General features: G+C 48.3%; 1 protein-coding gene across 3 annotated transcripts in view; it reads right to left on the reverse strand.

The window, feature by feature from the left end:
- Positions 1–21,508, reverse strand: part of LOC134969637 (solute carrier family 66 member 2-like) — a 223,208-nt gene that overhangs the window by 158,131 nt on the left and 43,569 nt on the right. Inside the window, exon 1 of one of the 3 annotated variants that reach the window (XM_063945722.1) lies at positions 9,185–9,272. The exons of the other annotated variants lie outside the window; for them this stretch is intronic. The gene's annotated coding sequence lies outside the window, so the exon portion shown is untranslated. Of the gene's footprint in view, positions 1–9,184; positions 9,273–21,508 lie in introns of those variants that run through there. 3 annotated transcript variants of the gene reach the window in all.

A 21,508-nucleotide genomic window follows, 5' to 3' on the forward strand; every position in this document is an offset into this window, starting at 1 on the left:
CGATCAGCCGTGTCTTTTAGGGAGGCTGCACCAGGAACAGGCAATACAATTTTACGTGACAGCCTAGAGATTGATGTGTCCACTATCGGTGGATTTTCCAATTTTTTTCTATCCTTCAGAGGAAAAGGAAAAGATGAGAGCAACCTTTTAGGGATCTGAAACTTCTTATCAGGATTAACCCATGGTTCTTCAAACAGGGTATTCAATTCCTTCGACGCAGGAAAAAAGTGACTGAAGACTTCTTCTTTACATTAAAATAAGATTCCTCACACTCCTCTGACACCTTATCAGGAATATGCAGAAAATCTCTGATAGCCTCTATAAGAGCCTCTATTCCCTGTGACGGGTGTAGTACGGCTGACTGGCAGTCTCCTGACCGCCCGTCAGCATACCGACGCCGGGATCCCGGCAGCATACCGACGCCGGGATCCCGGCGGGAGGGGCGAGTGCAGCAATCCCCTTGCGGGCTCGGTGGCAACCTGCGGTCGCCATGGGTTCTATTCCCACTCTATGGGTGTCGTGGACACCCACGAGTGGAAATAGTCCCTGTTGGTCGGCATGCCGACCATCGGGACAGTGACCCGTCGGGCTGGTGGAGGAGGTCATGTGACTGTCGGTCAGCTGACCGGCGGTCACATGAATACCACCCCCTGTGACAGAGCAGAATCCCTCCTCCAAGTCTGGCCCATCAGCGTCAGATTGCAGTATATGGGCCAGAGATTGCTTTTGCGGACAAATGGGAGGGGACTGAGATGCTTTTTTGGGGACTGATTCTCTGTTCATAAACTCATCCACAGTTTCTTTTAAGTATTGCGTCTCTTTCTCATTGCGGGACAATTTTGTAGAAAGAGTGGAAATCATTCCTTTGAGAGAATTAACCCACTCCGGTTCAGCCCCGCTAGCATGTGAACCCTGAGTACCCAGTAGTGATCCCCCTGGTGAAGAGGAACACTCTGCGGTACAAGAAACACACTCTTTGCCTGACATAATGTCAGGGCTGTTTCTAGCCAATTTGGCTCCCAGTGCGAGATTTAAAAATGCGCCCCCCCCCCCCCCACACCTAGATTTAAAAAAAATGTGCACGCGCCCCCGGCAAGGGGAGTGGCCTCATCTAAATGGGTGTGGCCTCATTTAAATGGGCATGGCCTCGTCTGAAAAGACTACCTCACAATCCAGTTTTTGACCCTGCTCCAACAGATCACGACCACCACGGGAAAAAAAAATCTACCATATTAAGCCCCAAACAGTAATGCCCTTGATACATTAAATCCCCACACTACGGCAGGCAAGAGTTCCCATTTCACACATTATGGCAGGTGTCCCCATTTTACACATTGAGAGAGAGAGAGAGAATACTTACAGTGGCGATTACCGCTCTTCGGCCCGCCTCACCAGTCGCTCCTCGCGCCGGCCTTTCCCTCTTCCTAACTTGGATCCCCCTCTGTACTCCGCTCGGGGGGGGGAGTTTCGCGGAGTAACGGGGTTGCGTCGCAACCGTGTCATTCAGTGAAACTCTGCCCCCCGAGCGGGTTACTCGGGGAGAAATAGGAGGGGGAAGCAGGGAGCCACAGTTAGTGCCGCGGCGGGCGCCCAGTGCGGTTGCACTGCTCGCCTGCCCCAAGAAACGGCCCTGTATAATGTAATGTGACAGCACACACACACACACACGAAAGGTTAAGCACAATTAACCCACAAAGAGCCCTTCAGGGAGACACAGAGTTATTTGGAGCCAGCCCCCACAGCGCTCTTACCGCTAATGCCAAGCTTAGCCGGGTCGCAGACTAAGTTCCCTGATAGGGGACTTAGTACACTAATAGTCACTCCCCACCTGCTATGACCCCCTGGTACCGCTGAGGTAATCTGGATTCACAACGGAGGAGCTGCGCGTCCCTGTCAGTCAGCGCCTGTGTCCACTGCAGAGGGAAAATGGCGCTGGTGAGCTATTGGATCCTCTCATAGTAAAGCCCCGCCTCTTCAATGGTGCGCGGTCTTCCCGCTTTTTTTATACCGGCTGAGGAATCTGGTGCTTAAAATGGAGAGAACCGTTTTAAGGCTGCGTTGCCAGTCTGTGTTGTGTACTGTGTCTGGAGACGCATTTCACCCCGTTTAGAAGCCGTGCGTCTCCGTACCCTCGTGCCGCCATAATGGCCGTCACCCTGCTAACCGGGACGCCAGCTCAGTACTCACCACTCTTCATTCTTCTGGCTCTGTTAGGGGTGGTGGCGTGCTGCAGGAATATACGCTTGCCGTGGTGGGGCTTGCGAATAGTTCCCTCAGGAGCTCAGTGTCCTGTCAGCGGGGAACGGGAAAATTAACCCTTCAAGAGGTTGGGCCATTTACCCCCCTAAGTCCCACAAAGCAGGCAGGCTGGTGCCATCCAGCCCTGCCTGAAAATAACAAACATAGAAAATAAATGCAGAAAACTCTTCAGTAGCTTCCTTCAGTGTGACCGGCTCTTCCGGGCACATTTTCTAAAATGAGCCTGGTAGGAGGGGCATAGAGGGAGGAGCCAGCACACACTACCAAATTCTTAAAGTGCCCATGGCTCCTAGTGGACCCATCTATACCCCATGGTACTAAATGGACTCCAGTATCCTCTAGGACGTAAGATAAATGACTGATATCTAGATGGTTGTACTTACCCGGGAGCTCACTCACACACACACACAACTCAGTGGACTGTATGTGTGTACCAGGCTCTAGAAGAGATGATGCAGTCCTGTCCTGGATGCACTACTCTGGGCAAAGCTGGAAACTGCGCCTACATCGGGGATTGGATGGCTAAGTCTCTATTATCGGGTGGAGCACATGATAAATATGCCATCCTGAAATCCTGATATCAAAACATGTTGTGACACAACAGACAGGAGGGAAGGGCTGAGGCTGCCAGCATCCGGATCACCACTGCAGAAGGGGAACAGACATACTGTATATCTTTCTGTTAACACACCGTATCACTGACTCCCACCCAGCCACAGGAACCCAGGTCTGCAGCCAGTCATCCTGTATATGGATAGTGAAGACCATTACATGAGACATTTATAGCAAAAGCCACTGAAAGACAACACTGCACAGAGGAGCTCTGTAACAGACTTTTATACACAGAGGAAGGAAGTGTCCATATATAACAATAGTGCAATACGTAACAAAAACATAACTAACATAACAATAACACCAACAACATAGGCCCTCATTCCGAGTTGTTCGCTCGCAAGGCGATTTTAGCAGAGTTGCTCACGCTAAGCCGCCGCCTACTGGGAGTGAATCTTAGCATCTTAAAATTGCGAACGATGTATTCGCAATATTGCGATTACACACCTCGTAGCAGTTTCTGAGTAGCTCCAGACTTACTCGGCATCTGCGATCAGTTCAGTGCTTGTCGTTCCTGGTTTGACGTCACAAACACACCCAGCGTTCGCCCAGACACTCCTCCGTTTCTCCGGCCACTCCTGCGTTTTTTCCGGAAACGGTAGCGTTTTTTCCAACACGCCCATAAAACGGCCTGTTTCCGCCCAGTAACACCCACTTCCTGTCAATCACATTACGATCACCTGAGCGAAGAAAAAGCCGTGAGTAAAAATCCTAACTTCATAGCAAATTTACTTGGCGCAGTCGCAGTGCGGACATTGCGCATGCGCACTAAGCGGAAAATCGCTGCGATGCGAAGATTTTTACCGAGCGAACAACTCGGAATGAGGGCCATTGTACACTGCAGTAACAGCAATAATAATAATTTTATTTCACCAATAGGACTCAAGGCACTTAACAGAATGAACATAGGCCCTCATTCCGAGTTGATTGCTAGCTGCCGTTGTCCGCCGCGTAGCGATCAGTGGAAAAAATCTGCGCATGCGTATGCACCGCAATGCGCACGCGTGTCGTACGGGTACAAAGTCCTTTGTAGTTTTGCACTGGTTCTAGCGACGATTCCAATCGCACAGCCGAACGCAAGGAGATTGACAGGAAGTGGGAGTTTCTGGGTGTCAACTGACCGTTTTCTGGGAGTGGTTGGAAAAACGCAGGCGTTTGCTGGGCGGATATCTGACATCATTACCGTGTCACTCGTCGCAGCAATCATCGCACAGAATAAGTAACTACAGGGCTGGTCTTGTTTTGCACAAAATGTGTTTGCTGCCGTGCGGCTGCACAGGCGTTCGCACTCCTGCAAAGCGAAAATACTCTCCCCCGTGGGCAGCGACTATTCGTTTGCACGGCTGCTAAAAACTGCTAGTGAGCGATCAACTCGGAATGAGGGCCATAATACAGTACAGAAACAGTGAAGTAGAGAAAGGCTTGTCATAAAATACAGAGAGCATGGAGAGAATAATGCATACTTCTGAAAAAGCATGTCAGGGAGATTGTGTATCAGTGCAGACGTGTACTGCTACATCTAAGAGGCGCATCATAAAAATGACTTACATACAAATGTAAATGAGCCCCAAAGTTAGTAAGATCTACTTGTTGAAGAAAAGACACCGATATTTTGCAGGATTTGCTTGCGTATCGTGCTTTACAAGAGGTTCCATATACTGTAAGTGGCCACAAGAAACTTTATTTAAAATGCATGTAGCCATAAGGATCATTGGTGGTCATTCCGAGTTGATCGCTAGCTGCATTCGTTCGCTGTGCAGCGATGAGGCAAAAAAAACGGCAGTTCTGCGCATGCGTATGCGGCGCAATGCGCACGAGCGACGTATTATTACAAAGGCCAATGTAGTTTCACGCAAGGTCTAGCGAAGCTTTTCAGTCGCACTGCTGGCCGCAGAGTAATTGACATGAAGTGGGTGTATCTGGGTGTCAACTGACCGTTTTCAGGGAGTGTTCGAAAAAACGCAGGCGTGCCAGGAAAAACGCAGGCGTGGCTGGGCAAACGTGTTTGTGACGTCAAAACAGGAACTGAACAGTTTGAAGTAATCGCAAACGCTGAGTAGGTTTTGAGCTACTCTAAAACTGCACAAAAAAACTTTGTAGCTGCTTTTGCTAAGCTAAAATACACTCCCAGTGGGAGGCGGCATAGCGTTTGCACGGCTGCTAAAAACAGCTAGCGAGCGATCAACTCGGAATGACCACCATTGTGCCTTATAACCAATGCAGGGAAATGACACTGATGTTCCCAGGGAGTCAGGGAGATTGCTGCTATTTCAGGGAGTCTCCTGCAGAATGAGGGAGCGTAGGCAAGTATGCGTAAGTGGCCACAAGAAACCTTATTTAAAATGCATGTAGCCACTTGCCATAGGCTCAGATTTATGAAGTCTTGGAGAGTGATAAATTGCATAGTGATAAAGTTCCAACCATTGGCAATTAGGAGCTGGTTGGCTGGTACTTTATCAAAGTGCAATTTATCACTCTCCAAGGCTTAATAAATCTGGGCTGTTATAACCAATGCAGGGAAATGGCACTGATGATCCCATTTGAATGTATGTATCTCTATTTTCCCCCCAAGAATGTGACGGCTACATAATGGGAGAAAGGTGCAATCAGGGAGATTGCTGGTCTATTCAGGGAGTGAGGGAGATTGCTACCGTTTCAGGGAGTCTCCTGCAGAATGAGGGAGCATAGGAACTCTGGGCCTAATTCAGACCTGGTCGTAGATGTGCGGAAAAATGCACATCTACCATCAAAATCTTAGGCATGCGGGGGGGACCCTCAGCACAGGGCTAGTCCGACCCGCATGCAACGCCCTACCCCCCTGTCCCACAGATGTGCGAAAGCATCGTGCAGCGGCGATGCTTTCGTACCTGCCGAGTAGCTCCATGCCCATGCAGCCTAGCTGCGAAAACAGGCAGCTACCCGCCATGTTTTTGACCGCAGAGGCTGCGTGTGACGTCACGCAGCCGCCGCGTCCCACCCCGCAATTGGTCCGGACACGCCTGCGTTACACATCAGTAACACCAATGGGGTGGGGCCATGATTAGAATAATTGTACCATCACAGCCCCGCCAGTACTCCTCAGATCAGTCTTTCCCTCTTTATTGATCTCTCGTATCGCTCTCATATCCACAGACAAATTTATGTCCCGTGGACAAATTTGTTGGTACCCTTCCATGAAAAAAGAAGAACTCATGCTTTTCACCTAAATAACATGAAAGTGCCAAAATAACTTGGCATCCAGCATTGCTTATTCCATATTTCATAGAAATCAGACTTTGCATTCGATTTTTGATTCAACAGCATATTTGAAAAATTAAATATGTCATGGACGGGATACGGTCATTAGGCCGACACAGCTTAGGTCGACAGCCATTAGGTCGACCACTGAAGGTCGACGTGCATTAGGTTGATATGGTCATTAGGTCGACAGGTCAAAAGGTCGACATGAATTTTTCACTTTTTTTCACTTTTTGGATTTTCTCATACTTAACAATCCACGTGGACTACGATTGGAACAGTAACCTGCCCGAACGCGAGCCATGTGAAGGGAAACGGTGCACTAATTGGGGTTCCCCATCACTTTACGATGAAAACGACACCAAAAAAAGTAAAACAAACCATGGTGACCTTTTGACCTGTCGACCTAGCACATGTCGACCTAATGACCATGTCAACATATTGTCTATGTCGACCTAATGCATGTCGACATTCCATGGTCGACCGAAGGACTGTCGACCTAAGTTGTGTCTACCCAACGACCCATACCCGTCATGGACAAAACTGGTGAGGACATTTAATATTGTGCTGCACACTCTGTAGAGGCAATCACTGCACTCTAGAAATTTCTGTAGCTCTCAATGAGACGTCTGTACCTGTCACCAGGTAGCTTGGCCCACTGTTCCTGAGCAAGTTGCTCTAGCTGTCTCGGGTTTCATAGGTGCCTTCTCCAGACTGCATGTTTCTGCTCCATAGATGTTCCATAGGGTATATGTTTAAACTGACTGCTGTCAGGATACCGACGCCGTAATGCCGACAGCCGGAATACCGGCACACAGGGGCTATTCCCACTCATGGGTGCCGACGACACCCAGAGTGGGAACAGATCTTGTGGCGAGTGCAGTGAGCCGCCTAGCCTGCAGCATGGCGAGCGCAGCAAGCCTGCAAGGTTACTCTTTGCGCTCACCCCGCTGCCGGCATACTGGCGGACGGGATGCTGATGCCGGTGGGCCGCCGGGAACTCATACTGATACCCTTCCATAGGAACCAGATCAGGGCTCAAAGAAAGCCACTTCAGAATAGTCCAACGTTCATTCTTGGATGCTCTTAGCTGTGTGTTTTGGGTGACTATCGTTTTGGAGGACCCATGACACCTGTGGCTGAGACAGAGCTATCTGACATGGGATGCATTTAGATGTTACCGACGCCGGAATCCCGACAACACTAGGAATCCCAGCGCCCAAACACCGACTGCCAACATACCGAATGTAAGTATCAAGGACACTGTTAGGGTTAAGGCCTGGGGGGAGGTTACGGTTAAGCACTAGAGGGTAGGTTAACCTTAGCCGCCGCCCCCGAGTCTTAAGGGGGGTACACAGTGGCCGATATATCGGCCGTTCTACTGAACGGCCGATACATCGCGGGTCCGTCGGCCAGTGTGTACGGGCGATATGTCGGTGAACTCCGTCGTTCAACGGCCAGTATATCTAACGATATATTGGCACATCGCTGTGTGTGTACGGGTGGTTGGCCAACCGCCCGTACACATGCTGCGGCAGCCGGCAGTGATTGACAGCTGAACTGAGCGGGCGTGTGTACACGCCCGGCCAGTTTGTGACTTCAGTCCCCGGCGGTTCGGGCAGTGTTATGCTCAACACACTGCCCGATCCGTCCATAGATATAACTGCCAATCAATTGATCTGAACATATATCTATCAGTGTGTATCCACCTTTAGCCACCACCCCCCAGAGTCTTAGTCCTAGCCGCCACCCCAAGCAGTTTAGGGTAGGTGACAGGGAAGGGTTAAAATACTTACCCTGTCCCGTCAGCATCGGCATGCCGGTGTTGGTCATGTGACTGCCAGCATCCCAACCAAACCCTCTGACATTGTGCCCTGCACAGACACAAGGCATCCCATTCCAGATACAGTAAAGCAGACCCAAAACATAACCAATGGAATTCTTTTCTTTTACAACTTCATGTTTTCACCTGTGAACATAGAGCTAATGTGACTTGCCAAAAAGCTCCAGTTGTGACTCATCTGTCCGAAGGACATTCTCCCCAAAAGCATTGTGTCAATATGCACCTTTTTTTTCCATACATGCATCCTCTTGGGACTTCTTGCATCAAACCCACTATTGCTCATAAAGTGTTGGATGGTGCGATCACACGCTGACGTACCTTGACCTTGAAGGTCATCTTGTATCTCTTTGTGAGTTTCCTTGCCTCTGTGTTTTTTTTTTTTCTTACCACTCTCCCAGTCTCTCTATTTAATCTGGGGTTGATTTTTTTTCTCTTGCGCTTGCCTCCAGAGAGTCTGGCCATAGTCCCATGGACATTAAACTTCTTAATTATATTTGCAACTGTAGTCACAGGAACATCAAGCAGCTTGGAGATGGTCTTACTGCCTTTACCTTTAACGTGCTTGTCTATATTTTTTCTTCCTGATCTCCCCAGACAATTCTCTCCTTTGCGTTCTCTTGTCCATGTTCAGTGTGGTGCTCATGATGATACCAAACAGCAGAGTAACTACTTTTCTCCATTTAAACAGATTGAATTTCTGATTAGGAGAATGATGCTAATTCAAAAAAGCAATTAGTTTGAATATCATTATAATCAAATTGTTTGTTATCTTTTCTAAGGGGTAACAACAAATATGTCTAGGTCATTTTAGAATTTCTTCGGAGAATAAATCATATTTTTTTTTTTTCTGTTTCTTTGTTTATTAGCAAAGGCATGCAGGTATGTGCATGAGACATTATCTTTTGCTTTTATCACTTTTCAGGAGGAACGAAGCATTATTTCAATAAGCTATAAGGGTACCAACATATTTGTCTCTTCTCTCCCTCATAAATCGTCTGCAAATGTGGTGATCTGGCAAATAAACCTACGTGTGCCCGCAAAGTGAGTGGTATAAAGCTGCTTTTGCCCTACAAAGCTTCCTAAATCTACTACATGACCCCCGTAATCCCTCCCCCCCTTTCCTACTGTGATTTGTGGGCTGAATAAAACGAATGAGGCTGCCTACCACCTGTAAACAGAGCACAGCCCACAGGTTTATACTGTACCTTTATTACCTGCATGTAATCTACTCACCGGGACAGCAATCTCCTGCAGGGTGCTGTGATGCAGATCTCACCTTCAGTTGTACAGGTCTGAACTGGAGAACAGAAGGAGGTTGCTGCATGAATATGTAACAGCTGGAAGCAGGACTTCCTGCTAGGGATGGAATTACAACTGCAGGACAGGACTGTGGGGACACAGCTGGTATTGTCCTCCTCTGTAGCTCGGAGTAGTGCGTGGCATAGTAAGGACAGTGTTGTGCATTACATGAGCATACTGTGTAGTGTGTGAAAGTATGCAGGTGTCACAGACCACTGTTGTCTATAGCAGTCTATAACTTTATCTAAATGCAGCCTATACATCTAGTGGCCATAGAAAGACACTGCACAGTAATGAGAATGAGTGCGAAGGACAGTCAAAATCAGACCTCTTACCTGATATGTAACATTACATAATAGCTCAGCAGGTTTGTGTGATAGTATTCATTTACATTTTTGGGCAAGACATGAATACAGGGGTGGAACAGTGCACCGCTACCTCCAAATTGCTCTCTCTCGACTCCTTGTTTGGACTATCCCAATGGATGTTTTCCCCCTCTCCCATAATTGATCACTGCCTTGCCCCAGTCTTCTCTAATCTCTGTACTGTTTATGTATTCAGCAATCCTTCTAACACCTACTCTTCTTCAGTATTACCCTCCCCTAAGACCACTGTTACTAGGCGGAATCCTTTAGATCCCAGCACTTTTCCTCCTTCTCTCCCACATTACTACTCACACCTGTCCTGGCCACATTGTCTCTTTGTATTATTTATTTATTAGCAGTTTCTTATATAGCGCAGCATATTCCGTTGCGCTTTACAATTAGAACAACAGTAATAGAACAAAACTGGGCAAAGACAGACAGAGGTAGGAAGGCCCTGCTCGCAAGCTTACAATCTATAGCAGGCATTCCCAACCGCGGTCCTCAAGGCACACCAACAGTGCAGGTTTTAGTGATATCCAGGCTTCAGCACAGGTGGTTAAATCAAAATAACTGAGCTACTAATTAAGTCACCTGTGTTCAAGCCTGGATATCACTAAAACCAGGACTGTTAGTGTGCCTTGAGGACCGCGGTTGGGAAACACTGATCTATAGGGAAATAGGCATTGATACACAAGGATAGATGCTACCTGTTACATAATGGTTCCCCAGATTGCTAGGTTCTTAATGGGTTGTATGATATGATCACCCAGCAATGTTGGAAGACAAAATGTGAGTTTATGTGGACTGTACAGAGGGGATGTAACTTGATAGGGAAGCATTGAAGGTTATGTGTGTGGGTCTGAAATTTGGTAGGGTTGTCTGAAGAGATGAGTTTTCAGGGAACGTTTAAAGGTTTGGAGACTAGAGGAGAGTCTTATTGTGCGTGGGAGTGCATTCCACAGAGTGGGTGAAGCCTGGGTAAAGTCCTGTAATTTTGAGTGGGAACAGGTAATACATGTGGATGAGAGACGCAGATCTTGTGCAGAGCGGAGAGGTCTGGTAGGGAGATATTTTGAGATAAGTGAGGAGATGTATGATGGTGCAGTTTGGTTAATAGCCTTGTATGTAAGTAAAAGTATTTTATTTATATTTGACACGGTAGAATATCGGTAACCAATGGAGGGACTGACAGAGCAGATCAGAAAAGTGAGCGTGGTCTCTGGAAAAGTGGGCGTGGCCTCGTACCTTCATATCATCAAACTATAAATATATTTTCACACAATTAGCAGCCTTACACATAGCCACAGTAGTGTTCCTTACACACAATGTCTCCAGTATAGTGCCAGATACACATAATGTGCAGTGCCAGATAGACATGACATGCCCCCCAGCAGTGCCAGCTACACATGACATGCCCCGCAGCAGTGCCAGCTACACATGACATGCCCCGCAGCAGTGCCAGCTACACATGACATGCCCCCCAGCAGTGCCAGCTACACATGATAGTGTTCACTTTTTAGGGCATGGTGCTGATCACAGGGAGGGCACATTTTTAAGTTAGGAGGGCAAAATGATGTACATACTGCTTGTTGTTTCCATACCTATATGCCAAAGCATGGACAGTGCCCCCCAGCAGTGCCAGCTACACGTGACATGCTCCCCAGCAGTGCCAGCTACACGTGACATGCCCCCCAGCAGTGCCAGCTACACGTGACATGCCCCCCAGCAGTGCCAGCTACACGTGACATGCCCCCCAGCAGTGCCAGCTACACGTGACATGCCCCCCAGCAGTGCCAGCTACACGTGACATGCCCCCCAGCAGTGCCAGCTACACGTGATATGCCCCCCCAGCAGTGCCAGCTACACGTGATATGCCTCCCAGCAGTGCCAGCTACATAAATGGCCACACAGTGCCAGATATGCACCCACAGTTCAGATACATAAATGCCCCCAGTGCCAGATGCATAAATGCCCCCAGTGCCAGATGCATAAGTGCCCACACAGTGCCAGATACATTATTGCCCCCCCCCCAGTGTCAGATACATTAATGCCCCCAGTGCCAGATATGCCCCCACAGTGCCAGATACATTAATGCCCCCAGTGCCAGATATGCCTCCACAGTGATAGATACATTAATGCCCCCAGTGCCAGATATTCCCCCACAGTGCCAGATACATTAATGTCCCCAGTGCCAGATATGCCCCCACAGTGATAGATACATTAATGCCCCCAGTGCCAGATATGCCCCCACAGTGAGAGATACCTTAATGCCCCCAGTGCCAGATATGCCCCCACAGTGCCAGATACATTTAATGCCCCCAGTGCCAGATAAATAAATGCCCCCCACAGTGCCAGATAAATAAATGCCCCCCACAGTGCCAGATAAATAAGTGCCCCCACAGTGCAGATATACCCCCACAGTGCCAGATACATTAAATGCCCCCAGTGCCAGATATGCCCCCACAGTGCCAGATAAATAAATGCCCCCCCACAGTGCCAGATAAATAAGTGCCCCCACAGTGCCAGATAAATAAGTGCCCCCACAGTGCAGATATACCCCCACAGTGCCAGATACATAAATGCCCCCACAGCGCAGATATGCCCCCACAGTGCCAGATATGCCCCCACAGTGCCAGATACATAAATGCCCCCCACAGTGCAGCTGACCCGACAGTGCCAGATATGCCCCCACAGTGACAGATCCGTAAATGCCCCCACAGTGACAGATCCATAAATGCCCCCACAGTGCAGATGACCCCACAGTGCCAGATATGCCCCCACAGTGCCAGATACATTAATGCCCCCAGTGCCAGATATGCCTCCACAGTGCCAGATACATTAAATGCCCCCAGTGCCAGATATGCCCCCACAGTGCCAGATAAATAAATGCCCCCCACAGTGCCAGATAAATAAGTGCCCCCACAGTGCCAGATAAATAAGTGCCCCTACAGTGCAGATATACCCCCACAGTGCCAGATACATAAATGCCCCCACAGCGCAGATATGCCCCCACAGTGCCAGATATGCTCCCACAGTGCCAGATACATAAATGCCCCCCACAGTGCAGCTGACCCGACAGTGCCAGATATGCCCCCACAGTGACAGATCCGTAAATGCCCCCACAGTGACAGATCCATAAATGCCCCCACAGTGCAGATGACCCCACAGTGCCAGATATGCCCCCACAGTGCCAGATACATTAATGCCCCCAGTGCCAGATATGCCTCCACAGTGCCAGATACATTAAATGCCCCCAGTGCCAGATATGCCTCCACAGTGCCAGATACATTAATGCCCCCAGTGCCAGATATTCCCCCACAGTGCCAGATACATTAAATGCCCCCAGTGCCAGATATGCCCCCACAGTGCCAGGTAAATAAATGCCCCCCACAGTGCCAGATAAATAAATGCACCCCACAATACCTGCGGCGCAGGAGGGAGGCACTGCTGCTGTCAGAGGGCGCGGGCCGGGACCGGAGGACTCTTCCAATGGTGGTGTGATCTGCGGGGAGGGGGAGTGTGGCTGTCTGCAGGCGGTGGTCGGTGTGCTGTATGCGCGCTGCGCGGCGCCAGCGTCTGACGTCAGACGCCGGCGCCGCGCAGCGCACATATCGCGCACAACAGTTAAAGGCCGGGGACTTGGGGAGAGCTGCACAGCAGGGTCAGCTACAGGTACGAATATGGCGGCGCGGCCGCTCTATTCGAACATGCCTGGAGCCGGCCCTGGTCAACAGTTATGGAGATATCAGGTTGGTAACTACTCTTAGCTGGTGGGAAAATAATTAATTCTGTTTTGGAAATGTTGAGTTTGAGGTGGCGAGATGATATCCAAGATGAAATGGCGGACAGGCATCCAGTGACACAAGCCAATACAGATGGTGACAAATCTGGGGAGGATAGGTAGAATGAGTATCATCTGCGTACAAATGGTGCTGAAATCCAAAGGAGCTGATTAGTTTACCAAGACAGGAGGTATAGATTGAGAAAAGCAGAGGACCCAAGACTGAGCCCTGAGGTACTACAACTGATAGAGGTAGAGAAGAAGAGGCAGAATCAGAGAAGTGAACACTGAAAGATCTCCCCCTTGAGGCATGCTCACACTATCACTATCCTCTGACACCTTCCTTCATCTTCCAAGCACATCCTGATCTCAGCCATTCCTACACCCTCCCTTGACTCAGCCTCCCTTCTAACTACCGTTCCGCCTCTCTTCCCCCCTTGAGGCTGAGTTGGAGTACAACACATCCATGGTCCTTTTTACATTCTGCCAGCCTACTGCATAAATGACAATGGGGGTCATTCCGAGTTGATCGCACCAAGCAACTTTTTGCTGCTGGTGCGACCAACTAATCTCCACCTATGGGGGAGTGTATTTTAGCTTAGCAGGGCTGCGATCACTTGTGCAGCCCTGCTATGCTAAAATGTTTTTGTGAAAAACAAGACCAGCCCTGGACATACTTACCCTGTGCGACGATCTCAGTATTGATGGGGCCGGCTTTGACATCACACCTCCGCCCTCCGTTCGCCTGGACACGCCTGCGTTTTACTTCCCACTCCCCGAAAACGGCAGGAAACAGTAAGGTGACGCCCAGGAACGCCCTCTTGCTGTCCATCTTCTTGCGCTCGCCGCTGCGACCGCTTTCTTCGTTGTAAGCGTCGTTGCTGTCACCGGGCAACGACGCGCATGCGCATTCCGGACCCATTTGCACCGCAGCAAGCTAATGGGTCGGAATGACCCCCTATGTGCGAACCCACCATATAGCAAAAACCCATGTAGCTGCGCGTGGAAGCGTGTCCTGCCCACTGTTATTACTCCCACTGCAGTAATCATCATTAGTATCTGGACTTACAGCCACCCCATCTGCAAATGATCTGGATGCAAATGTCCGGCTGAAACAGATGTCCCATCTCTGCCCACACTCTGCAAATAAGCCCAGAAGTTAGCTGACACGCCTATGACACGCCCATGACACGCCCGTGACACTCCCACAAGGCAGAAGGTCTTGTATGATTACACTGCGCCACCCAGTTAACCCCCAGAACCGTCCATTTCACAGATAGCGTGGTAGGTTGACTGGCCAATCCATACGATTGCCAAGCAAGCCACCCTTAGGTTCTGGTTATCGAAGATCCCACCTACACTGACATTAGTGAAGACGTTACATCTTGCAGTTTTATATCATGAAAGACGTCTTCTCATGTTTAACATTTATTGTTTGCTACGGGAATAAAGTAAGAAGGGCAAATAACTGGGCACCTGGGCAAAACCATGCCACACTGCAGGTGGGGCAGATGTAACAGGTGCAAAGAGATTTAGATGTGGAAGGGGTGTGTCCAAACTTAAATCTAAATTGCAGTGTAACAATAAGGCTGTGCAGCATTTGTGGTCTACATGCAAAAAGCAGCCAGTATTTACTCTGCATGCAAAATAATGTATTTGTTTCCCTTGCAGTGCAACATGTTCTGTCCAGGTACATAGTTACTAGAGATGTGCACTTGAAATTTTTCGGGTTTTGTGTTTTGGTTTTGGGTTCGGTTCCGCGGCCGTGTTTTGGGTTCGACCGCGTTTTGGCAAAACCTCACCAAATTTTTTTTGTCGGATTCGGGTGTGTTTTGGATTCGGGTGTTTTTTTCAAAAAACACTAAAAAACAGCTTAAATCATAGAATTTGGGGGTCATTTTGATCCCAAAGTATTATTAACCTCAAAAACCATAATTTCCACTCATTTTCAGTCTATTCTGAATACCTCACACCTCACAATATTATTTTTAGTCCTAAAATTTGCACCGAGGTCGCTGGATGACTAAGCTAAGCGACCCTAGTGGCCGACACAAACACCGGGCCCATCTAGGAGTGGCACTGCAGTGTCACGCAGGATGGCCCTTCCAAAAAACACTCCCCAAACAGCACATGACGCAAAGAAAAAAAGAGGCGCAATGAGGTAGCTGTGTGAGTAAGATAAGCGACCCTAGTGGCCGACACAAACACCGGGCCCATCTAGGAGTGGCACTGCAGTGTCACGCAGGATGGCCCTTCCAAAAAACACTCCCCAAACAGCACATGACGCAAAGAAGAAAAAAAGAGGCGCAATGAGGTAGCTGTGTGAGTAAGCTAAGCGACCCTAGTGGCCGACACAAACACCTGGCCCATCTAGGAGTGGCACTGCAGTGTCACGCAGGATGGCCCTTCCAAAAAACACTCCCCAAACAGCACATGACGCAAAGAAGAAAAAAAGAGGCGCAATGAGGTAGCTGTGTGAGTAAGATAAGCGACCCTAGTGGCCGACACAAACACCGGGCCCATCTAGGAGTGGCACTGCAGTGTCACGCAGGATGGCCCTTCCAAAAAACACTCCCCAAACAGCACATGACGCAAAGAAGAAAAAAAGAGGCGCAATGAGGTAGCTGTGTGAGTAAGATAAGCGACTCTAGTGGCCGACACAAACACCTGGCCCATCTAGGAGTGGCACTGCAGTGTCACGCAGGATGGCCCTTCCAAAAAACACTCCCCAAACAGCACATGACGCAAATAAAAATGAAAGAAAAAAGAGGTGCAAGATGGAATTGTCCTTGGGCCCTCCCACCCACCCTTATGTTGTATAAACAGGACATGCACACTTTAACCAACCCATCATTTCAGTGACAGGGTCTGCCACACGACTGTGACTGAAATGACGGGTTGGTTTGGACCCCCACCGAAAAAGAAGCAATTAATCTCTCCTTGCACAAACTGGCTCTACAGAGGCAAGATGTCCACCTCATCATCATCCTCCGATATATCACCGTGTACATCCCGCTCCTCACAGATTATCAATTCGTCCCCACTGGAAGCCACCATCTCAGCTCCCTGTGTACTTTGTGGAGGCAATTGCTGCTGGTCAATGTCTCCACGGAGGAATTGATTATAATTCATTTTAATGAACATCATCTTCTCCACATTTTCTGGAAGTAACCTCGTACGCCGATTGCTGACAAGGTGAGCGGCGGCACTAAACACTCTTTCGGAGTACACACTTGTGGGAGGGCAACTTAGGTAGAATAAAGCCAGTTTGTGCAAGGGGCTCCAAATTGCCTCTTTTTCCTGCCAGTATAAGTACGGACTGTCTGACGTGCCTACTTGGATGCGGTCACTCATATAATCCTCCACCATTCTTTCAATGGTGACAGAATCATATGCAGTGACAGTAGACGACATGTCCGTAATCGTTGTCAGGTCCTTCAGTCCGGACCAGATGTCAGCATCAGCAGTCGCTCCAGACTGCCCTGCATCACCGCCAGCGGGTGGGCTCGGAATTCTGAGCCTTTTCCTCGCACCCCCAGTTGCGGGAGAATGTGAAGGAGGAGATGTTGACAGGTCGCGTTCCGCTTGACTTGACAATTTTGTCACCAGCAGGTCTTTGAACCCCAGCAGACTTGTGTCTGCCGGAAAGAGAGATCCAAGGTAGGTTTTAAATCTAGGATCGAGCACGGTGGCCAAAATGTAGTGCTCTGATTTCAACAGATTGACCACCCGTGAATCCTTGTTAAGCGAATTAAGGGCTCCATCCACAAGTCCCACATGCCTAGCGGAATCGCTCCCTTTTAGCTCCTCCTTCAATGCCTCCAGCTTCTTCTGCAAAAGCCTGATGAGGGGAATGACCTGACTCAGGCTGGCAGTGTCTGAACTGACTTCACGTGTGGCAAGTTCAAAAGGTTGCAGAACCTTGCACAACGTTGAAATCATTCTCCACTGCGCTTGAGACAGGTACATTCCACCTCCTATATCGTGCTCAATTGTATAGGCTTGAATGGCCTTTTGCTGCTCCTCCAACCTCTGAAGCATATAGAGGGTTGAATTCCACCTCGTTACCACTTCTTGCTTCAGATGATGGCAGGGCAGGTTCAGGCGTTTTTGGTGGTGCTCCAGTCTTCTGTACGTGGTGCCTGTACGCCGAAAGTGTCCCGCAATTCTTCTGGCCACCGACAGCATCTCTTGCACGCCCCTGTCGTTTTTTAAAAAATTCTGCACCACCAAATTCAAGGTATGTGCAAAACATGGGACGTGCTGGAATTTGCCCATATTTAATGCACACACAATATTGCTGGCGTTGTCCGATGCCACAAATCCACAGGAGAGTCCAATTGGGGTAAGCCATTCCGCGATGATCTTCCTCAGTTGCCGTAAGAGGTTTTCAGCTGTGTGCGTATTCTGGAAACCGGTGATACAAAGCGTAGCCTGCCTAGGAAAGAGTTGGCGTTTGCGAGATGCTGCTACTGGTGCCGCCGCTGCTGTTCTTGCGGCCGGAGTCCATACATCTACCCAGTGGGCTGTCACAGTCATATAGTCCTGACCCTGCCCTGCTCCACTTGTCCACATGTCCGTGGTTAAGTGGACATTGGGTACAGCTGCATTTTTTAGGACACTGGTGACTCTTTTTCTGAGGTCTGTGTACATTTTCGGTATCGCCTGCCTAGAGAAATGGAACCTAGATGGTATTTGGTACCGGGGACACAGTACCTCCAACAAGTCTCTAGTTGGCTCTGCAGTAATGATGGATACCGGAACCACGTTTCTCACCACCCAGGATGCCAAGGCCTCAGTTATCCGCTTTGCAGCAGGATGACTGCTGTGATATTTCATCTTCCTCGCAAAGGACTGTTGGACAGTCAATTGCTTGGTGGAAGTAGTAAAAGTGGTCTTACGACTTCCCCTCTGGGATGACCATCGACTCCCAGCAGCAACAACAGCAGCGCCAGCAGCAGTAGGCGTTACACGCAAGGATGCATCGAAAGAATCCCAGGCAGGAGAGGACTCGTCAGAATTGCCAGTGACATGGCCTGCAGGACTATTGGCATTCCTGGGGAAGGAGGAAATTGACACTGAGGGAGTTGGTGGGGTGGTTTGCGTGAGCTTGGTTACAAGAGGAAGGGATTTACTGGTCAGTGGACTGCTTCCGCTGTCGCCCAAAGTTTTTGAACTTGTCACTGACTTATTATGAATGCGCTGCAGGTGACGTATAAGGGAGGATGTTCCAAGGTGGTTAACGTCCTTACCCCTACTTATTACAGCTTGACAAAGGCAACACACGGCTTGACAAATGTTGTCCGCATTTCTGTTGAAATACTTCCACACCGAAGAGCTGATTTTTTTGGTATTTTCACCAGGCATGTCAACGGCCCTATTCCTCCCACGGACAACAGGTGTCTCCCCGGGTGCCTGACTTAAACAAACCACCTCACCATCAGAATCCTCCTTGTCAATTTCCTCCCCAGCGCCAGCAACACCCATATCCTCCTCATCCTGGTGTACTTCAACACTGACATCTTCAATCTGACTATCAGGAACTGGACTGCGGGTGCTCCTTCCAGCACTTGCAGGGGGCGTGCAAATGGTGGAAGGCGCATGCTCTTCACGTCCAGTGTTGGGAAGGTCAGGCATCGCAACCGACACAATTGGACTCTCCTTGTGGATTTGGGATTTCGAAGAACGCACAGTTCTTTGCGGTGCTTTTGCCAGCTTGAGTCTTTTCAGTTTTCTAGCGAGAGGCTGAGTGCTTCCATCCTCATGTGAAGCTGAACCACTAGCCATGAACATAGGCCAGGGCCTCAGCCGTTCCTTGCCACTCCGTGTAGTAAATGGCATATTGGCAAGTTTACGCTTCTCCTCCGACAATTTTATTTTAGATTTTGGAGTCCTTTTTTTACTGATATTTGGTGTTTTGGATTTTACATGCTCTGTACTATGACATTGGGCATCGGCCTTGGCAGACGACGTTGCTGGCATTTCATCGTCTCGGCCATGACTAGTGGCAGCAGCTTCAGCACGAGGTGGAAGTGGATCTTGATCTTTCCCTAATTTTGGAACCTCAACATTTTTGTTCTCCATATTTTAATAGGCACAACTAAAAGACACAGAGGTAGCTACAGCCGTGGACTACCGTACTGTGTCTGCTGCTAATATAGACTGGATGATAATGAGATGAAATCAATATATATTATATCACACTAGTACTGCAGCCGGACAGGTAGCTATATTTATTATGTACTAATGACTGATGACGGACCTGCTGGACACTGTCAGCTCAGCAGCACCGCAGACTGCTACAGTAAGCTACTATAGTAGTATGTATAAAGAAGAAAGAAAAAAAAAAACCACGGGTAGGTGGTATACAATTATGGATGGACCAGCGACTGCCGACACATAGGTAGCTACAGCCGTGGACTACCGTACTGTGTCTGCTGCTAATATAGACTGGATGATAATGAGATGAAATCAATATATATATATATAATATCACTAGTACTGCAGCCGGACAGGTATATAATATATATTTATTATGTAATGACTGATGACGGACCTGCTGGACACTGTCAACTCAGCAGCACCGCAGACTGCTACAGTAAGCTACTATAGTAGTATGTATCAAGAAGAAAGAAAAAAAAAACCACGGGTAGGTGGTATACAATTATGGATGGACCAGCGACTGCCGACACAGAGGTAGCTACAGCCGTGGACTACCGTACTGTGTCTGCTGCTAATATAGACTGGATGATAATGAGATGAAATCAATATATATATATATATATAATATCACACTAGTACTGCAGCCGGACAGGTATATAATATATATTTATTATGTAATGACTGATGACGGACCTGCTGGACACTGTCAGCTCAGCAGCACCGCAGACTGCTACAGTAAGCTACTATAGTAGTATGTATAAAGAAGAAAGAAAAAGAAAAAACCACGGGTAGGTGGTATACAATTATGGATGGACCAGCGACTGCCGACACAGAGGTAGCTACAGCCGTGGACTACCGTACTGTGTCTGCTGCTAATATAGACTGGATGATAATGAGATGAAATCAATATATATATATATATAATATCACTAGTACTGCAGCCGGACAGGTATATAATATATATTTATTATGTAATGACTGATGACGGACCTGCTGGACACTGTCAGCTCAGCAGCACCGCAGACTGCTACAGTAAGCTACTATAGTAGTATGTATCAAGAAGAAAGAAAAAAAAAAAACCACGGGTAGGTGGTATACAATTATGGATGGACCAGCGACTGCCGACACAGAGGTAGCTACAGCCGTGGACTACCGTACTGTGTCTGCTGCTAATATAGACTGGATGATAATGAGATGAAATCAATATATATATATATATATAATATCACACTAGTACTGCAGCCGGACAGGTATATAATATATATTTATTATGTACTAATGACTGATGACGGACCTGCTGGACACTGTCAGCTCAGCAGCACCGCAGACTGCTACAGTAAGCTACTATAGTAGTATGTATCAAGAAGAAAGAAAAAAAAAACCACGGGTAGGTGGTATACAATTATGGATGGACCAGCGACTGCCGACACAGAGGTAGCTACAGCCGTGGACTACCATACTGTGTCTGCTGCTAATATAGACTGGATGATAATGAGATGAAATCAATATATATATATATAATATCACTAGTACTGCAGCCGGACAGGTATATAATATATATTTATTATGTAATGACTGATGACGGACCTGCTGGACACTGTCAGCTCAGCAGCACCGCAGACTGCTACAGTAAGCTACTATAGTAGTATGTATCAAGAAGAAAGAAAAAAAAAACCACGGGTAGGTGGTATACAATTATGGATGGACCAGCGACTGCCGACACAGAGGTAGCTACAGCCGTGGACTACCGTACTGTGTCTGCTGCTAATATAGACTGGATGATAATGAGATGAAATCAATATATATATATAATATCACACTAGTACTGCAGCCGGACAGGTATATAATGTATATTTATTATGTACTAATGACTGATGACGGACCTGCTGGACACTGTCAGCTCAGCAGCACCGCAGACTGCTACAGTAAGCTACTATAGTAGTATGTATA

This window comes from Pseudophryne corroboree, chromosome 11 (assembly GCF_028390025.1).
Source record: "Pseudophryne corroboree isolate aPseCor3 chromosome 11, aPseCor3.hap2, whole genome shotgun sequence".
In the NCBI taxonomy this organism is placed as follows: domain Eukaryota; kingdom Metazoa; phylum Chordata; class Amphibia; order Anura; family Myobatrachidae; genus Pseudophryne; species Pseudophryne corroboree.